Source organism: Sciurus vulgaris (assembly GCF_902686455.1).
Source record: "Sciurus vulgaris genome assembly, chromosome: 12".
Lineage (NCBI taxonomy): Eukaryota > Metazoa > Chordata > Mammalia > Rodentia > Sciuridae > Sciurus > Sciurus vulgaris.
The window spans coordinates 43,107,691-43,127,331 of NC_136473.1; the positions used below are offsets into that span (position 1 = coordinate 43,107,691).

General features: G+C 37.8%; 1 protein-coding gene across 25 annotated transcripts in view; it reads left to right on the top strand.

The window, feature by feature from the left end:
• Nucleotides 1-19,641, top strand: part of ZNF438 (zinc finger protein 438) — a 203,281-nt gene that overhangs the window by 67,288 nt on the left and 116,352 nt on the right. For 8 of the 25 annotated variants that reach the window (XM_079105815.1, XM_079105813.1, XM_079105830.1 and 5 more), the window contains one exon: nt 11,074-11,195. The exons of the other annotated variants lie outside the window; for them this stretch is intronic. The gene's annotated coding sequence lies outside the window, so the exon portion shown is untranslated. The remainder of the gene's footprint in view (nt 1-11,073; nt 11,196-19,641) is intronic. 25 annotated transcript variants of the gene reach the window in all.

Sequence of the window (19,641 nt, forward strand, 5' to 3'; positions counted from 1 at the left end):
TAGGCAATTCATATGTCTCTAGAAACCTGTTGATGTCTTCGAAATTTTCTATTTGGTTAGAATATAGATTTTCAAAATAGCTTCTAATTATGTTTTGTATTTCAATCGTGTCTGTTGTGATATTTCCTTGTTCATTCCGAATTTTGGTGATTTGGGTTTTCTCTCGTCTTCTCTTTGTTAGAGTGGCTAAGGGTTTATCAATTTTGTTTATTTTTTCAAAGAACCAACTATTTATTTTGTCAATTTTTTGTATAGTTTCCTTTGTTTCGATTTCGTTGATTTCAGCTCTGAGTTTAACTATTTCCTGTCTTCTACTACTTTTGGTGTTGGTCTGTTCTTCTTTTTCTAGGGCTTTGAGCTGAAGTGTTAGGTTGTTTATTTGTTGATTTTTACTTCTTTTATTGAATGCGCTCCATGAAATAAATTTCCCTCTAAGTACGGCTTTCATAGTGTCCCAAAGATTTTGATATGATGTTTCTTTGTTCTCATTTACCTCTAGGAATTTTTTAATTTCCTTCCTAATATCTTCTGTTATCCATTCATCATATTGTTTAATCTCCAGGTGTTGGAGTAGCTTCTGTTTTTTACTCTTTCATTTATTTCTAACTTCAAACCATTATGATCTGATAGAATACAAGGTAGTGTCTCTATCTTCTTGTATTTGCTTACATTAGCTTTGTGGCATAATATATGGTCTATTTTAGAGAAGGATCCATGTGCTGCTGAGAAGAAAGTGTATTCGCTCTTGGTTGGATGGTATATTCTATAAATGTCCGTTAAGTCTAAATTATTGATTGTGTTATTGAGATCTATGGTTTCTTTGTTCAATTTTTGTCTGGAAGATCTGTCCAGTGGTGAGAGAGGCGTGTTAAAATCATCTAGTATTATTGTGTTATGGTCTATTTGGTTTCTGAAATTGAGAAGGATTTGTTTGACATACATGAATGAGCCACTGTTTGGGGCATAGATGTTTATGATAGTTATGTCTTGCTGATTTATGCTTCCCTTAAGCAGTATGTAATGTCCTTCTTTATCCCTTCTGACTAGGTTTGACTTGAAGTCCACATTATCTGAAATGAGGATGGATACCCCAGCTTTTTTGCTGAGTCCATGTGCATGGTATGTTTTTCCCCATCCTTTCACCTTTAGTCTATGGGTATCTCTTTCTACGAGGTGAGTCTCTTGCAGGCAACATATTGTTGGATCTTTCTTTTTGATCCAATCTGCCAGTCTATGTCTTTTGATTGATGAGTTCAGGCCATTAATATTCAGGGTTATTATTGAGATATGATTAGTATTCCCGGTCATTTGGTTCATTTTATTTATTTATTTATTTATTTATTTATTTATTTATTTATTTATTTATTTATTTATTTATTTTGAGACGACTTGGTTCTTCCTTTATTTGACAATTCCTTTAGGATAGTTCCTCCCATTGCTGATTTGTTTCTTTGTTTTTCATCTCTTCCTCGTGGAATATTTTGCTGAGAATGTTCTGTAATGCTGGCTTTCTTTTTGTAAATTCTTTTAGCTTTTGTTTATCATGGAAGGATTTTATTTCATCATCAAATTTGAAGGTAAGTTTTGCTGGGTATAAGATTCTTGGTTGGCATCCATTTTCTTTCAGGGCTTGAAAAATGTTGTTCCAGGCCCTTCTAGCTTTTAGGGTCTAGATTCAAAAGTCTGCTGATATCCGTATTGGTTTCCCCCTGAATGTAATTTGATTCCTCTCTCTTGCGGCCTTTAAAATTCTGTCTTTATTTTGTATGTTGGGCATTTTCATTATAATGTGCCTTGGTGTGGGTCTGTTGTAATTTTGTATATTTGGAGTCCTATAAGCCTCTTGTACTTGATCTTCCATTTCATTCTTCAGATTTGGGAAATTTTCTGATAGTATTTCATTGAATAGATTGTTCATTCCTTTGGTCTGTTTCTCTAAGCCTTCCTCAATTCCAATAATTCTCAAATTTGGCCTCTTCATGATATCCCATAGTTCTTGGAGATTCTGTTCATGATTTCTTACCATCTTCTCTGTTTGTTCAACTTTGTTTTCAAGGTTAAATATTTTATCTTCAATGTCTGATGTTCTGTCTTCCAGGTGTTCTATTCTATTGGTTATGCTTTCTATGGAGTTCTTAATTTGGTTTATTGTTTCCTTCATTTCAAGGATTTCTGTTTGTTTTTTTTTCAATATCTCTAACTCTTTATTGAAGTGATCTTTTGCTTCCTGTATTTGCTCTTTTAACTGTCGATTGGTGCGATCATTCAGTGCCTGCATTTGCTCTTGCATCTCGTCATTTGCTTCCCTGAGCATTTTAATTATGTACATTCTGAACTCCCTTTCTGTCATTTCTTCTGCCATGCTGTCGCTGGGTTTCATTGATGTAACATCTAGATTTGTTTGCAGCATTTTCTTTCCTTGTTTTCTCATATTGTTCAGGTATCAGTTGACCGCTGTGATATTGCAGATTTCCTCTATTGTCTTATAATATCCCTGAAAATTTCTATTATATCCCCTCTTAGTCTTCAGTAGCCTGAAGTCTTGGAGGAAGTTGATAATGCAGTGCTCCACAAGGGAGCTGACTCCCTAGGGGTGGTGGCCTTCCGGTGGGGTATATTCCCTGCTAGTGGGCAGAGGTACCTTCACTTGCTGATGAATGGTCATCCAAAAGGGAAGTAGGATGTGGGCTGATGCAAGACCAGTTTGGGCCTGTGTCTCTGATTTTACAGTCCTTTTGGGAGAACCTCACCCGACAGGGAGGAGTCACCCGGTGGGGAGGTCTCGCTGATCGGTTTTCCTCCCAGAGGTTCCGTTCAATTCACAACTACCGCCTGGGCTGGGCAGCCTTCTTCTGCAATGTTCCCAGGGACCCGGACCTACCTCCTGGGCCTGGAAGCCTCACCCTTTGCAAACGAATCTCCTTAGGCTGCCTCTCCTCAGAGAAGCTGCCTGCAGTCCTGGAGCCTTCGCTCCGCCCCTCAGTTTGTCTGTGGGGCTCTTCCACCAAGAAGCTGTCTAGGACCCTGCTCTGCACTTTTCGCCTGGCTATGCGGCCCCTCCTCTGAGCAGCCACCTGGAGCCCCTTACAATCGCTCCGAGTCCCAGTGACCCGCCACACGCCTTTTCCTCTGGCAGCCACCTGTTGTTCTGTGCGGTCGATCTAAGTCCAAGTGACCCACCACGCACCTCTTTCTCCACCAGGCAGTCACCCAGAGATCTGGTGCGTCACGAGTCCCAAGAACTCACTGTGCATCTTCTTGTCCCGACTGCCACCCGTAGCCCTGGTGCAGTCACTTCGAGTCCAAGCACCCCGCCGCGCTCCTCCTCCTTCTACAGACAACCCCCCTGTGTTCAGGAGCGGATGCTCTGGGACCAAACCACTCACCACGCTGTTCCACCGGATAGCCGCCCAGAGCCCTGGCGCAGCTGCTCCAATTCCAAGCGACGTGCCGAGCCCGTATTTCTCCTTCTCCTCTGGGCAGCCCCCTGTGTTCAGGGATGGTCGCTTTCAGTCCAAACAGCTCACCGAGCACCTTCTCCTTTGGGCAGCCTCCCAGAGCCCGGGTGGGTTGCGCCGAGTCCAAGCGCTGTGGTGAACAGCCACCTCTCCAATGCTCCCAGTTGTCTGCGATCACTGCTCTGGCGGGGGGAGGGGCATCTCGCCGGCAGCTCTACTTCAGAAAGTTCCCTGCTTTCGGGGCTACCGCCCCTTCCTGGTCGCCTGCCCAGTGGGAAACACTCACCCGGCTGCTTTGAGTTGGTCCCAAGTCTCTCAGTATCTCCTCTTCTTGTGTCCTGAGTCCACGCTGCTCCTCCGGATAGCCGCCCGGAGCCCTGGCGCAGCTGCTCCAATTCCAAGCGACATGCCGAGCCCGTATTTCTCCTTCTCCTCTGGGCAGCCCCCTGTGTTCAGGGGTGGTCGCTTTCAGTCCAAACAGCTCACCAAGCACCTATTCCTTTGGGCAGCCTCCCAGAGCCCGGGTGGGTTGCGCCGAGTCCAAACGCTGTGGTGAACAGCCACCTCTCCAATGCTCCCAGCTGTCTGCATCACTGCTCCGGCGGGGGGAGGGGCGCTTCGCCAGCAGTTCTACTTCGCAAAGATCCCTGCTTTCGGGGCTACCGCCCCATCCGGGACTCCTGCCCCGTCCGGGACGCCTGCCCAGTGGGAGGCACTCACCCGGCTGCTTTGAGTTGGTCCTAAGTCTCTCTATATCTCCTCTTCTTGAGTCCTGAGTCCTGGAGCAACACGAAACGCAGCCACCCTCTAGTCCGCCATCTTGAATCCCCCCCATTTATTGTTATTTGTATTCTTGATAATTGTCATTCTGCCTGGAGTGAGATGGAATCTGTGTAGTTTTAATTTGCATTTCTCTAATTGCTAGTGATGGTCAGCATTTTTCATATATTTATTGACCGTTCACATTTCTTCTTCTATGAAGTGTCTCTTCAGTGTTTTTTGACCTTTTTTTTTTTCAGCGGTGTGGGGTACCAGGGCCTTGTGCTTGCAAGGCAAGCACTCTACCAACTGAGCTATCTCTCCAGCCCTGACCATTTTTTGAATTGGGTTATTTGTTTTGGGTTTTTTTGTTTGTTTTGGTTGTTATTTTGCATACCATATTTATTTTTGAAATTAGGCTTTTTTTCTATTTCATACTGAGAGTCAAGTATTCGAAAACAGTACTCATAAGATTCGTAGATATTCTGTCTTTTCAAAGGTCCCGAAATCACAACATCTAAATTGTTAGCGTTCATTTGTCTACAAGAGAGAATCTTGAGAATCTTAGATTCTTAGAAATGAGCTGCATACCATTTTAAAACATTTTGCAGTCTTAACAGTGTTTTATTGCCATACTGTAGAGCTTTTTACCCTGAAGAAACCATACTTTTCTGGTGGACTCCGAGCCTTAATAATAGCTAGGTAGCCCTGAGACTATTTCTTACTTTTCTGTCTTGTGAGATGGGAATAAGAAACTTATTTTTGTAAGAACATTTTTTGAAAAGAGTAAATCCTAGCTCTTCCGAAGTTTCTCTGAATTCTGCTTAAAAATGAAAGTTCTTTATTATCTTTCTCCATATATAATTTACATGTGGCTAAAAGAGACCAATACTTTTAACCTTTTGCCTAGAAATCTCCAGAGCTAAATCTACTATTTTATTAGGTATATTTTATCTTTTTTTATTTTATGCAAGGAACAGTGTTACTACTGCTGTATATGAATTTGTCCTTTCTTCAACCTCCTTTAATATTTTCACTAATGTCATTCAGGCATTCCCCAGCAGTCTTTTAAGGCCCTTCTACTTATAATCCCAAACCCAGTGCTGCATGTTTTAAGATTTAATTATAGAATGTACCTATATAGTAATTACCTAAAAACATACACTTAAAATAGCAATCATTTTATTGTACTTCACATTTTTTGGGTCAGGGAGAGTGGCAGAGTTATCTGGTATTGGTTCTTCATACAGCATCAACTGAATTCATTTGGTGGTAGTCAGCTGGAGGATGGGCTGAATGAGGTTTAGAGAATCCAAGACACTTGTAATCACATTCCTGGCACCTTGACAGGGAACACCCAAAGGCTAGTAGTTTTAACCTGGGTTTGTCAACTACAGTACCCATCAATAGCTTCTCTAGTATGACAGTTCTCCAGGAATTAGATCCGATGACAGTAGAACAAAGGACAGAAAAGAAAAAATAGATAAATTCTGTTACAAAGTCCTTATGTTGGGTGTGAGAAGATATAATATTATTTGAAGCATTGTGATATTAAAGATGTATATTTTAAACACTGAAGCAACCCATGAAACTATAAAATATACAAATATATTAAGTAAGCTGGTAATGGAGATAAAATGCTAAAAAATATCCAGTTCCAATTATGGCAAGGAAAAAGGAAAATAGAAACAGGAAGAGCTTGGGACACATTAAAAAAAAAATGACAAGATGGTTAATTCAAACCTAACCATATAATAATTCTATTGTTTAAATGATCTAAATACTCTAAAGACAGTGATTATGAGGCTGAATATTTTAGTAAGACTTAACAGTAATCCCTTCATAACCATAGAGATACTTAAAATAGCAGATAGTACTGATCCTGTATATACTTTTTTTTTCTATACATGTATACCTGTAATAAACTTTTATCTATAAATTAGGCCTAGTAAGAGATAAATAACAATAATTAGTAATAAAATAGACTGTTATAAAAATATAATATAATAAAATTGCCAGCATCATTACTCATACACTTTGGGGTCATTAAATAAAATAATGGTTAAACACAAACACTGCACTACCAGGACAGTTGAGCTGATAACCAAGACAGCTACTAAGAGGCTATGGAGCAGGTAGCATATGTAGCATAGATAGAGTAAAAAAGAAATGATCCACATCCCAGGTGGGATGGAGTGGGATTGCAAGAGATTTCATCTTGCTACTTAGAACAGTGTACTATTTAAAAGTTATGAATTTTTTATCTCTGGAATTTTTTGTTTGATATTTTGAGACCACAGTTAAACTCAGGTATCTGAAACAATGGAAAGTGAAAAAACATGTATATTCTGTATGAAATCCTCTTCAAATATAAGCATATAGGTTACAAGTGAAAGAATAGAAAAATATATACCTTGCATACATTATTCATTAAGGAAACAGCAGTAAGCTGTATTAACACCCAACAAAGTGGGATTTAGAAGGGAGCATTACTAGCAATAGAGAGATATTTCATAATGATAGAAGAATCAGTTAATCAAAAAGACATGCTCCTAAATATCTGTGAACCCAATAACAGCTTTAAAATATTTGAAAAAAAAAAAAGCTGACAGAACATGAAGGAGAAATTGCTAAATCTATCATTATAGTTAAATATTTCAGTACTTGTAACTCAGCAATTGATAGAGTGAATAGGCAGAATATCAGTAAAAAATGATATTTGTAACAATATTTTTAACTAATTGGATGAATAGAACACTGCCCTCAGTAACAGCAGAATATATATCCTTTTCAAATACATGTGGAATATTTATCAAAGTAGGTAAGCTAGCTAGATTATAAGACAAGTTTCAATAGATTTTAAAGGATTGAGATTATATAGAGTATGTGCTCTCACCATAACTAAATTGAGTTAGTGAATATCTAGAACTCTCCCTCAAATGTTTGATAATTAAACAACTTAATGTAAAATAAACCATGGGTAAGGGAAAAATCAGAGAAAAATTAGAAAATATGTGTGAACTGAATGGAAATGTAAACACATTTAGGAGTATAGTTGAAGTGGTGTTTAGAGGAAAATCTATGACTGACAATAAAAAAGGAGAGATCTAAAATAAATGTTCTAAGCTTTCATCTTAAGCTGGAAGAAATAAAAGTAAAACAAACCCAAAGTAAGTAGGAAAAAAAAAATAGAAATCAATAAAAAGGCAAATTGTAAAATGGATGATAGAAAAAATTTGATGAAACCAAAAATCTTTTTCAACATGTCTAGTTAGTTCACCCCTTTCAATGGCAGTTCATACTTTCAGGGTATTTCAGTGTATGAGAAGTTAAAGCTGTCAGTATCTTAAGGCGTAGGTCCAGAAACTGTTATCATGTCATATCCATTATGTAGGTGTGTGTGTGTGTGTGTGTGTGTGTGTGTGTGTGTGTGTGTAATGGTCAAAGAGGAACAGAGGTCACCCAGATTCAAGAAAGGAGAGGGACATATATGTCTACTTCTCAGTGGGAAAACAGCGTAGTATTTTTGTCAGTCTTTAAATAGACCACAATCATATTGTTAATGCAGACAGCATGAAAGCAAGGAGAAATAGACAAAGTGAGATTTCAGAAAAGGATAACTCCATACAACTGAAGCTGTAACAATCATCTTTTTCTTGAGGACTCTGCTCAGTGTAAGTACTGTTGGAGAGTCAAGCTTACTATGAAAGTTTGACTCTACTAAAAGGAAAGAAAAACTGTTGAGTTTTTTTTTTTATTATAAACAAATGGGGTACATCTTGTTTCTCTGTTTGTACATGAAGTAAAGGCATACCATTTGTGTAACCATACATTTACATAGGGTAATGGTGTTTGATTCGTTCTGTTATTTTTTTCCTCCCCACCCATGTCTCCCACCCCATCCATCAAGTGTTAGAGTTTTGATGATCACAAGTCTAGCAGTGTGACTGGAACTTAGAGAGTCATCAAACACACAGCTAGTTTTCCCCAAGGAATTTTTGCTGAGTCTTGGGGAATTTAGGAGGCTAGAATGTTCAAGTGCGGTCTTGTGGGGCATAGGAGACAGACTCCCTGGGATGGGAGTAAAGTTCAACTGCAATGCACAATCATTCTTAGCTTTGAGATATTTTATATTAGAGGTAGACTGGTTGAATTCATCAGCCCCTTACCCTGCTTGTCTCATAGAGGGAAGCATTGGACCTCACTGGGGTCCAATGCTTATAAAATAATATAAACCTCAGTCCTATATTTGTAACACACAAAATAAAACCAGGCACATAGAACAATAGAACAATAGAAATCTCAGAAATATACCCATACAACTACAGCCAAGTAATTCTTAACAGAGGCTCCTAAAACATACATTGGAAAAGGGACAGCCTCGTCAATAAGTGATGCTGAAAATATCCACGCACAGAAGAGTGAAATCTGATCTCTGCCCCCCTACAACAATCAATTAAAAATAAATTGAAGATCTAAATTTAAAACCTGAAATTATGAAACTACTAAAAGAAAATATAGGGAAAACATTTCAAGACCTTGGGATAAGCAGTGATGTTTTGGATATGACCCCCAAATCACAGAAACAACAAGCAAAAATAGGGATTAACATGAAACTAAAAAACTTAGACACAAAGCAAAGGGGACAATCAGTAGAGTGAAGAGACAATCTATAGAATGGAATAAAATATTTGCCAAATAGTGATCTGACAAAGGATTAGTACCCAAAATATACAAGGAACTCCAGAACTTAACAACAGAAAGTCTAATTTAAAAAATGGCAAATGATCTGAATAAACACTTTTCAAGAGAAGAAATATAAATGACCAACAAATACATGAAAAATGCTTAATATTATTAGCCATCAGGCACATCCATTTCAAAACTATAGTGAGATATCTCACACTAGTTAGAATGCAGATATCAAAAAAAAAAAAAAAAAAAGGAAAAGCAAATGCCAGTAAGGATGTGGAAAAAAAGGAACTCTAATACACTATTGGTGGCAGTGTACATTAGTACAACCATTATGAAGAACAGTATAGAGGTTCCTCAAAAAAGTAAAAAAAGATATGTCATATGATCCAGCTATCCCACCTCTGGGTATATATCCAAAGGAAATGAAATTAGTATACCAAAGAGATATCTGCATACCCGTGTTTATTCACAGGTATCAGGCAAGGTGTCCATCAACAGATGAATGGATGGATGAAGAAAATGTGATACACACACACACACACACATATATTTTTCAGATGTAAAAAGAATGTGATCCTGTCATTTGCAGAAAAATGGATAGAACTGGAAGACATTATGTTAAATAAGTCAGACACAGGAAAACAAGTACTGCATATTCTCTCTCAGAAATTTTTTTTAAAAAGGATAATTTGAATGTAGAATAATGATTACTAAAGGTTGGGGAGGTGGCAAGAGGGTGCTTAAAGGGAGCCTGGATTTGATCACTGCCGGTTATATGTGTCTATGAAATATCACACTGAATCCCATTAATAAGTATAATGAATACATGTTAATCAGAATAAAATTTTTAAAATTACCACATCTTAAAAAAAATACATAAATCCCCATTAACCCTGGCCTATATTGGGCGAGGCTCATCAATCTTACCGTTCTGTGCTCTGTGTCTTATCCCACTGAAAGGTCATCAGGGGCAGTAACACTCATTTCCTGTGATAATTATGACTTCTAGAAGAAAAGCTGTCTTATAGTTAGCTTTTCAAAATTATTTAAAAATTATTATTAAAATATTTTACATAGAAGCAGTACTTGCACTAGTGTCACAATAAAAACGTGATGCATTATACTATGACATTATGACAGCTATGATGTCACCAAATAGTAGGAATTTTTCAGCTCCATTATAATCTTATGGGATCACCATCATAAATGTAGTCTGTTATTGATCAATATGTCTTTATGCAGCACATTGGTCTTTAGCTGTCAGTTACACACAGTTGATTGATTTTTAAAAAGATAAATTATGTGATGTGAAAAGTTATGGGAAAATGTGTCCAAAGAGGAGACAACAGAAGCAGATTTAGCAATGAAATAGATGGATTACCAAAATCTATTAGCTTTACCAAACAGATTTTTTAATTGTTATGAACATGTCAAAGAAAATAAAGGGATTAATGAAATAGAAGCAAAGATGAAGGATTTCAACAGAGAGTTGAGATCTATAAAAAGAAAATAAGTGGACAGTGTGGTCCTGAAATGTACAGTATTTGGAAGTAAGATTTAATTCGGGTTTAGTAGCAAAGTGAGCAATAAAAATTAAATAAACTAGCAAACTCAAGGATGAGTCATTAGAAATACATGCGAGCTAAAGTGCACATCTAAAACTGATAGAAATAACAAAATAGTAAAATAAACATAATGGATTGAGTCATTTCACCTAACCTGTTCTCTCCTAAAGTATAGGATATATAATTGCATGTAGTCATTTGAGTCTTAGTATAAGAGAATGAAGCAAAAGTAATATTTGAAATGATCCTGACCAAAGATTTTCCAAAGTGATGAAAGATATTGTTAGACATTCAAGAAATTAAGTGAACCTCACGCAAGATTAGGATGAAGAACACCACTTCTAGGTTTCACAGCTTTCAGCATAATGAAACTTGTGAAAACCAGATAGAAAAAAGACAATCTTACAACAACCAAAGGAAACACTGCTTTCAAAGGAGCTACACTAAGACTGATAACTAACTATTTATTGAAATAAATAGTTTGTTGAAATGATTATATGAGATCCTACATTTTAAATATGTATTTTAAATAATGCCAACTTGAAACTCTGTACTCAAAGTATTTTTTTAATGAAGGCAAATAAATATGTTTTTAGACAGCAGGCAGGAGACTGTCACAAGGAGGGCCATAGTACAGGAATCTAGGCTGAAGAAAAATGATCCCATGTGGAATAGTAGAACCTTGGAGGAAAATGAAGGTATCAGAAAGCATAAATATGTAAGTAAATGTAAAAATTGCTGATTGCCTTAAGTAATAATAATAAGTATTTTATTTGGAGTATAAAAGAAAATCTATTAGAACAGAACAAAAGGCAGATAAATACAAATGGCTAAAGTGATAATTTTATCTTGTTCCTGAAGTGGTCAATAAGTCAAAGAAGTTTATTTGAAATCTGTCAGATAGTAGCTTAAAAATTACAAAATGTTTTTAAAGTAACAAGAAAAAAATGCAGTAAGTTGTTTAACTTAAAAAGGAATTAAAATAAGAGAACAGTTAAGATGAATAGAAAGCCAATAACAGGGTAAATATCAGTGATTAATTACATGTAAATAGGCTAAGCGCCAATTTATAAACACGTTCTCAGACTAGAGTCAAAGACCAGCTGTATGTAGTTTATATAAGACGTATATTACAGGATATGGAAAGACAAGAAAAGGTATACTGTGCAAACACTAAAAGAATCTGTTATGTTAATATCAGACAGTGTAGCCTTTAAGACAAGACGTATTATGAGAAATAAGAGTAGATTTTGTAATGATAAAACTGTCAGTCCAATAGGAAAACAAAATCCTAAATATGTTTGTTCTTAGTAACTTAGCTTCAAAATATAAAAAGCCAAAATAGACAACAAAAAAGAGAAATGGACAAATTCATCATCAGTTTAACAAAATTTACCAACCTTATTTCAACCATGTTTAATATAAGCAAATTTTTAAAAATTGGTATGGTTGTAGAATAGTTAAATAATACTGTTAACCTACTTGAACCATTGCTGTTTATAGAACATTACTCCCAATAGCTGCATAATTCTCATTTTTCAGGTGGATGTGGAATTTTTACCAAAATAAAACAACACATGCTGGGCCAAAAAGCAAGTCTTAATAAATTTCAAAGGGTTGAAATCATATGGTATATGTTCCATAGTGGAATTAAACTAGAAATGAATAACAGATAACTGGAAAATTCCCAATTTGCTTAGAAATAAGCAACACACTTTTAAACAATTCATGAGTAACTACTTGTAACACAAATTAACAAACATTTTGTACTGAGTCAGTAGCAAATCTTTGAGACATAGTTAATATAGTACATTGAAATTTGGAGCTTTTAAATGCTGCAGTGATCTAATCTTCCATTTCAAAAAGCTAAATAAAGAAGATCAAATTAAATTCAAATAAACTGGAAGGAAGAAAATAATAAAGTAGACATATTAGAGAGAAGCAACAAAGGTGAAAGTTGTTTCTTTGAGAAGATTAATAAAATTGATAAACCCCTACTAAAGAAAGAAAAAGTTCAAATTAATATAAGGATAAAAAGGGAGCATTACTAGAGATCTAAGAAATATGTCAGTGCAGTTGACAGCTTATGTGAAATGAACAAATTCCTTAGAAAATACAATGTACCGAAAAGACAAAAAAGATATAAAAATTTGGATGATGCTGTGTTATCTGTTGAAGACATTGACTCCTTAATTAGAAATCTCCCCTCCTCCAGTGTTAGTTTTCTGCTGAATTAGGGGCCAGCATTAGGTTGTTGAATGTTTCAAGAAATTTAAAACTACTGTGTCTGGCATGTCAGTTCATTCCCCATATAGTTTATTTCCAATCACTTTCCATTGATTTACTTTATATCCCTTTTGGAGTTTGAAGGGACCTATTAATTATACATTTTTATTTTTCCAGTTTCTGAGACCTTTGCAAAATATAAACTATATAAAATAGTTTATATGTGATGTGATTTAGTCCACATTAGAATAAACTGTCAATTTCATATGTAGGGAAACTCGGTAGAGTGAGCTTAGATCTGTATGGTGTCTTCCTACATCTTCAAATTGAATTTACTATGTTGATGAATACAGACTGTATGTAGGTTTGGACAGGCAAGTTCTAACAGTCAGTGACTGGTTGCACATGTAGTTACTTTTTTTTTTTTATTGTAAACAAATGGGATACATTTTGTTTCTCTATTTGTACATGGCGTAAAGGCATACCATTTGTGTAATCATAAATTTACATAGGGTAATGTTGTTTGATTCATTCTGTTGTTTTTCCCTCCCCCCCAACCCCTCCCACTCCTCTTTTCCCCTCCATACAGTCCTTCCTTCCTCCATTCTTGCCCCCCTCCCTAACCCTAACTCTAACCCTAACATTAACCCCTCCCACCCCCCATTATGTGTCATCATCCACTTATTAGTGATATCACTTGTCCTTTGGTTTTTTGAGATTGGCTTATCTCACTTAGCATGATATTCTCCAGTTTCATCCATTTGCCTATAAATGCCATAATTTTATCATTCATTATGGCTGAGTAATATTCCATTGTATATATATACCACCGTTTCCTTATCCATTCATCAATTGAAGGACATCTAGGTTGGTTCCACAATCTGGCTATTGTGAATTGAGCAGCTGTGAACATTGATGTGGCTGTATCTCTGTAGTATACTGATTTTAAGTCCTTTGGGTATAGGCCAAGGAGTAGGATAGCTGGGTCAAATGGTGGCTCCATTCCAAGTGTTCTAAGGAATCTCCACACTGCTTTCCAGAGTGGCTGCACCAATTTGCAGCCCCACCAGCAATGTATGAGTGTACCTTTCTCCCCACATCCTCACCAACACCCGTTGTTGCTTGTATTCTTGATAATCGACATTCTAATTGGGGTGAGGTAGAATCTTAGGGTGGTTTTGATTTGCATTTCTCTTATTACTAGAGATGTTAAACATTTTTCCATATGTTTTTTTTTTTTCATGTTTGTTGATTGCTTGTAGATCTTCTGTGAAGTGTCTGTTCATTTCCTAAGCCCATTTGTCGATTGGATTATTTGCATTCTTGGTGTAGAGTTTTTTGAGTTCTTTATAGATTCTGGAGATTAGTGCTCTATCTGAAGTATGAGTGGCAAAGATTTTCTCCCACTCTGTAGGCTCTTTCACCCATTGTTGATAGTTTCCTTTGCTGAGAGAAAGCTTTTTAATTTGAATCTATCCTAGTAGTTGATTCTTGCTTTTATTTCTTGTGCTATGGGAGTCCTGTTGAGAAAGTCTGGTCCTAAGCCGACATGTTGAAGATCTGGACCTACTTTTTCTTCTATAATCTTGCAGGGTCTCTGGTCTGATTCCGAGGTCCTTAATCCATTTTGAGTTTAGTTTCGTGCATGGTGAGAGATATGGGTTTAGTTTCATTCTGTTGCATATGGATTTCCAATTCTCCCAGCACCATTTGTTGAAGAGGCTATCTTTTCTCCATTGCATATTTTTGGCACCTTTGTCTAGTATGAGAAAATTGTACTTATTTCGGTTTGTGTCTGTGTCCTCTATTCTGTACCATTGATCTACCTGTCTATTTTGATACCAATACCATGCCGTTTTTGTTACTATTGCTTTGTAGTAGAGTTGAAGATCTGGTATTGCAATACCCCCTGCTTCACTCTTTCTGCTAAGGATTGCTTTAGCTATTCTGGGTTTCTTATTCTTCCAGAGGAATTTCATAATTGCTTGCTTTATTTCTGTAAGGTACATCATTGGGATTTTAATTGGAATTGCATTGAATCTGTATAGCACTTTTGGTAGTATGGCCATTTTGACAATATTAATTCTTCCTGTCCAAGAACATGGGAGATCTTTCCATCTTCTAAGGTTTTCTTTAATTTCTTTCTTTAGTGTTCTGTAGTTCTCATTGTAGAGGTCTTTCACCTCTTTTGTGAGATTGATTCCCAAGTATTTTATTTTTTTCGAGGCTATTGTGAATGGGATAGTTTTCCTAATTATTCTTTCCAAAGATTCATCACTTATGTATAAAAATGCATTAGATTTATGTGCATTAATCTTATATCCCGCTACTTTACTGAATTCACTTATGAGTTCTAAAAGTTTTCTGGTGGAATTTCCTGGTTCCTCTAAGTATATAATCATATGATCAGCAAATAGGGATAGTTTGAGTTCTTCTTTTCCTATTCATATCCCTTTAATTTCTTTGGTCTGTCTAATTGCTCTGGCTAGAGTTTCAAGGACGATATTGAAGTGGTGAAAGAGGGCATCCCTGCCTTGTTCCAGTTTTTAGGGGGAATGCGTTCAGTTTTTCACCATTTAGAATGATATTAGCCATGGGCTTAGCATAAATGGCCGTTACAATGTTAAGGAATGTTCCCACTATCCCTATTTTTTCTAGTGTTGTGAGCATGAAGAGGTGCTGTATTTTATCAAATGCTTTTTCTGCATCTGTTGAAATAATCATGTGATTCTTGAGTTTAAGTCTATTGATATGGTGAATTACATTTATTGATTTCCTGATGTTGAAGCAACCTTGCATCCCTGGGATGAAACCCACTTGATCATGGTGCACTATCTTTTTAATATGTTTTTGTATGCGATTTGCTAAAATTTTGTTGAGAATTTTTGCATCGATGTTCATTAAGGATATTGGTCTGAAATTTTCCTTCCTCGATGTGTCTCTGTGTGGTTTAGGTATCAGGGTGATATTGGCTTCATAGAATGAGTTTGGGAGGGTTCCCTCATCTTCTATTTTATGGAATACTTTGAGAAGTATTGGAATGAGCTCTTCTTTAAAGGTTTTGTAGAACTCGGCTGAGAACCCGTCTGGTCCCAGACTTTTCTTTGTTGGTAGGCTTTTGATGACTTCTTCTATTTCATTACTTTAAATTGGTCTATTTAAATTGTGTATGTCCTCCTCGTTCAGTTTAAACAATTCACATGTCTCTAGAAACCTGTTGATGTCTTCGAAATTTTCTGTTTGTTGGAGTATAGATTTTCAAAATAGCTTCTAATTATGTTTTGTATTTCAATCATGTCTGTTGTGATATTTCCTTGTTCATTCCGAATTTTAGTAATTTGGGTTTTCTCTCGTCTTCTCTTTGTTAGTGTGGCTAAAGGTTTATCAATTTTGTTTATTTTTTCGAAGAAGCAACTATTTATTTTGTCAGTTTTTTGTATTGTTTCTTTTGTTACAATTTTGTTGATTTCAGCTCTGAGTTTAACTATTTCCTGTCTTCTACTACTTTTGGTGTTGGTCTGTTCTTTTTCTAGGGCTTTGCGCTGTAGTATTAGGTCGTTTATTTGTTGATTTTTACTTCTTTTATTGAATGCGCTCCATGAAATAAATTTTCCTCTAAGTACTGCGTTCATAGTGTCCCAGAGTTTTTGATATGTTTCTTTGTTCTCATTTACCTCTAAGGATTTTTTAATCTCCTTCCTAATCTTCTGTTATCCATTCATCATATAATAGCATATTATTTAATCTCCAGATGTTGGAGTAGTTTCTGTTTTTTACTTTTTCATTTATTTCTAACTTCAATCCATTATGATCTGAGAGAATACAAGGTAGTGTCTCTACCTTCTTGTATTTGCTAACATTAGCTTTGTGGCATAATATATGGTCTATTTTAGAGAAGGATCCACGTGCTGCTGAGAAGAAAGTGTATTCGCTCTTGGTTGGATGGTATATTCTATAAATGTCCGTTAAGTCTAAATTATTGATTGTGTTATTGAGATCTGTGGTTTCTTTGTTCAATTTTTGTTTGGAAGATCTGTCCAGTGGTGAGAGAGGCGTGTTAAAATCATCTAGTGTTATTTTGTTATGGTCTATTTGATTTCTGAAATTGAGAAGGATTTGTTTGACATACATGGATGAGCCACTGTTTGGGGCATAGATGTTTATGATTGTTATGTCTTCCTGATTTGCTTCCCTTAAGCAGTATGAAATGTCCTTCTTTATCCTTTCTGACTAACTTTGGCTTGAAGTCCACATTATCTGAAATGAGGATGGATACTCCAGCTTTTTTGCTGAGTCCATGTGCATGGTATGTTTTTCCCCATCCTTTCACTTTAAGTGGGTATCTTTTTCTATGAGATTAGTCTCTTGCAGGCAACATATTGTTACATCTTTCTTTTTAATCCAGTCTTCCAGTCTATGTCTTTTGATTGATGAATTCAGGCCATTAACATTCAGGGTTATTATTGAGATATGATGTGTATTCCTGATTTATTTATTTTTTTGACATGACTTGGTTCCTCCTTTATTTGACAGTTCCTTTAGGATAATTCCTCCCTTTGCTGATTTGCTTCTCTTCCTCATGGAATATTTTGCTGAGAATGTTCTGTTATGCTGGCTTTGTTTTTGTAAATTCTTTTAGCTTTTGTTTATCATGGAAGGATTTTATTTCATCGTCAAATTTGAAGGTAAATTTTGCTGGGTATAAGATTCTTGGTTGGCATCCATTTTCTTTCAGGGCTTGAAAAATGTTGTTCCAGGCCCTTCTAGCTTTTAGGGTCTGGATTGAAAAATCTGCTGATATCTGTATTGATTTCTCCCTGAATGTAATTTCTCTCACAGCCTTTAAAATTCTGTCTTTATTTTGTATGTTGGGCATTTTCATTATAATGTGCCTTGGTGTGGGTCTGTTGTAATTTTGTATATTTGGAGTCCTATAAGCCTCTTGTACTTGATCTTCCATTTCATTCTTCAGATTTGGGAAATTTTCTGATAGTATTTCATTGAACAGATTGTTCATTCCTTTGGTCTGTTTCTCTAAGCCTTCCTCAATTCCAATAATTCTTAAATTTGACCTCTTCATGATATCCCATAGTTCTTGGAGATTCTGTTCATGATTTCTTACCATCTTCTCTGTTTGTTCAACTTTGTTTTCAAGGTTAAATATTTTATCTTCAATGTCTGATGTTCTGTCTTCCAGGTGTTCTATTCTATTGGTTATGCTTTCTATGGAGTTCTTAATTTGGTTTATTGTTTCCTTCATTTCAAGGATTTCTGTTTGTTTTTTTTAATATCTCTAACTCTTTATTGAAATGATCTTTTGCTTCCTGTATTTGCTCTATTAACTGTCGATTGGTGCAATCATTCAATGCCTGCATTTGCTCTTTCATCTCGTCATTCAATGCCTGCATTTGCTCTTTTGTCTCATCATTTGCTTCTCTGATCATTTTAATTGTGTACCTTCTGAACTCCTTTTCTGTCATTTCTTCTGCCATGCTGTCATTGGATTTTATTGATGTAACATCTAGATTTGTTTGGGGCCTTTTCTTGCCTTGTTTTCTCATATTGTTCAGGTATCAGTGGACCACTGAGATATTGCAGATTTCCTCTATTGACTTATAATGTCCCTGAAGATTTCTAGTATATCCCCTCTTAGCCTTCACTAGGCTGAAGTCTTGGAGGAAGTTGATAGCGTGGTGCTCCACAAGGAAGCTGCCTCTCTAGGGTGGTAGCCTTCAGGTGGGATATATTCCCTGCTAGTGGCCAGAGGTGCCTCCACTTGTTGACCAATGGTCATCCAAAGGGGCACTTGGCTGCGGGCTGAGGCAAGGCCTGTTTGGGCCTGTGTCTCTGGTTTTACCATCCTTGTGGGAAAAACTCACCCGGCAGGGAAGACTCACCCGGTGGGGAGGTCTCGCAGGTCAGTTCCCCTCCTAGAGGTTCCCCTCAACCTACAAGTACCCCCTGGGCTGGGCTGCCTTCATCTGCAACGTTCCCAGGGGCCTGGACCTACCTCCTGGGCCTGGGAGCCTCACCCTTCGCAGACGAGTCTCCTTAGGCTGCCTCTCCTCAGAGAATCTGCCCACAGTCCTGGAACTTTTGCTCTGCCCCTAAGCGTGTCTCTGTGTAGCTCTTCCACCAAGAAGCCTCCTAGGTCTTGGGACCCTGCTCTGCACCTAATCACCTGGCTATGCGGCCCTTCCTCTGAGCGGCCATCTGTAGCCCCATACAGTCGCTCCGAGTCCCAGTGACCCGCCTCACGCCTCTTTCTCCAGACAGCCTCCTGGTGTTCTGGTGCGGTCACTAGGAGTCCAAGCAACTCACTGCGTGCCTCCTCCTCCCGCCAACCACCCGTAGCCCTGGGCAGTCACTCCAAGTCCAAGTGACCCGCCCCGTTCCTCCTCCTCCTCTGGGCAGCCCCCTGGGTGTTCAGGAGCAGTCACTCTGAGCCCAAGCGACTCGCTGCACACCTCCTCCCGCCAACCGCCTGTAGCCCTGAGCAGTCACTCCGAGACCAAGCGACCCACCGTGCTCCTCCTTCTCCTCTAGGCAACCCCCCTGGTGTTCAGGAGCGGTCTTTTTGAGTCCAAACAACTCACCACTCGCCTCCTCCTCTGAGCAGCCGCCCGGAGCTCTGATGTAGTGACTCCGATTCCAAGCGACCCACTGCGCTCCTCCTCCTCCTCTGGGAAGCCCCCCCGATGTTCAGGAGCGGTCACTCTGAGTCCAAACAGCTCGCCGCGCAGCTCCTCCTCTGGCAACTGCCTGTAGCTCTGGTGCAGTCACTTTGAGTCCAAGCGCTCCTCCTCCTCCTCCGGGCAGCCCCCTGGTGTTCAGGAGTGGTTGCTCTGAGTCCAAACAACTTGCTATGCAGCTCTTCCTCTGGGCAGCCGCCGGGAGCCCCAGTGGTTGCTCCAAGTCCACGCACTGTGCTGAGCGGC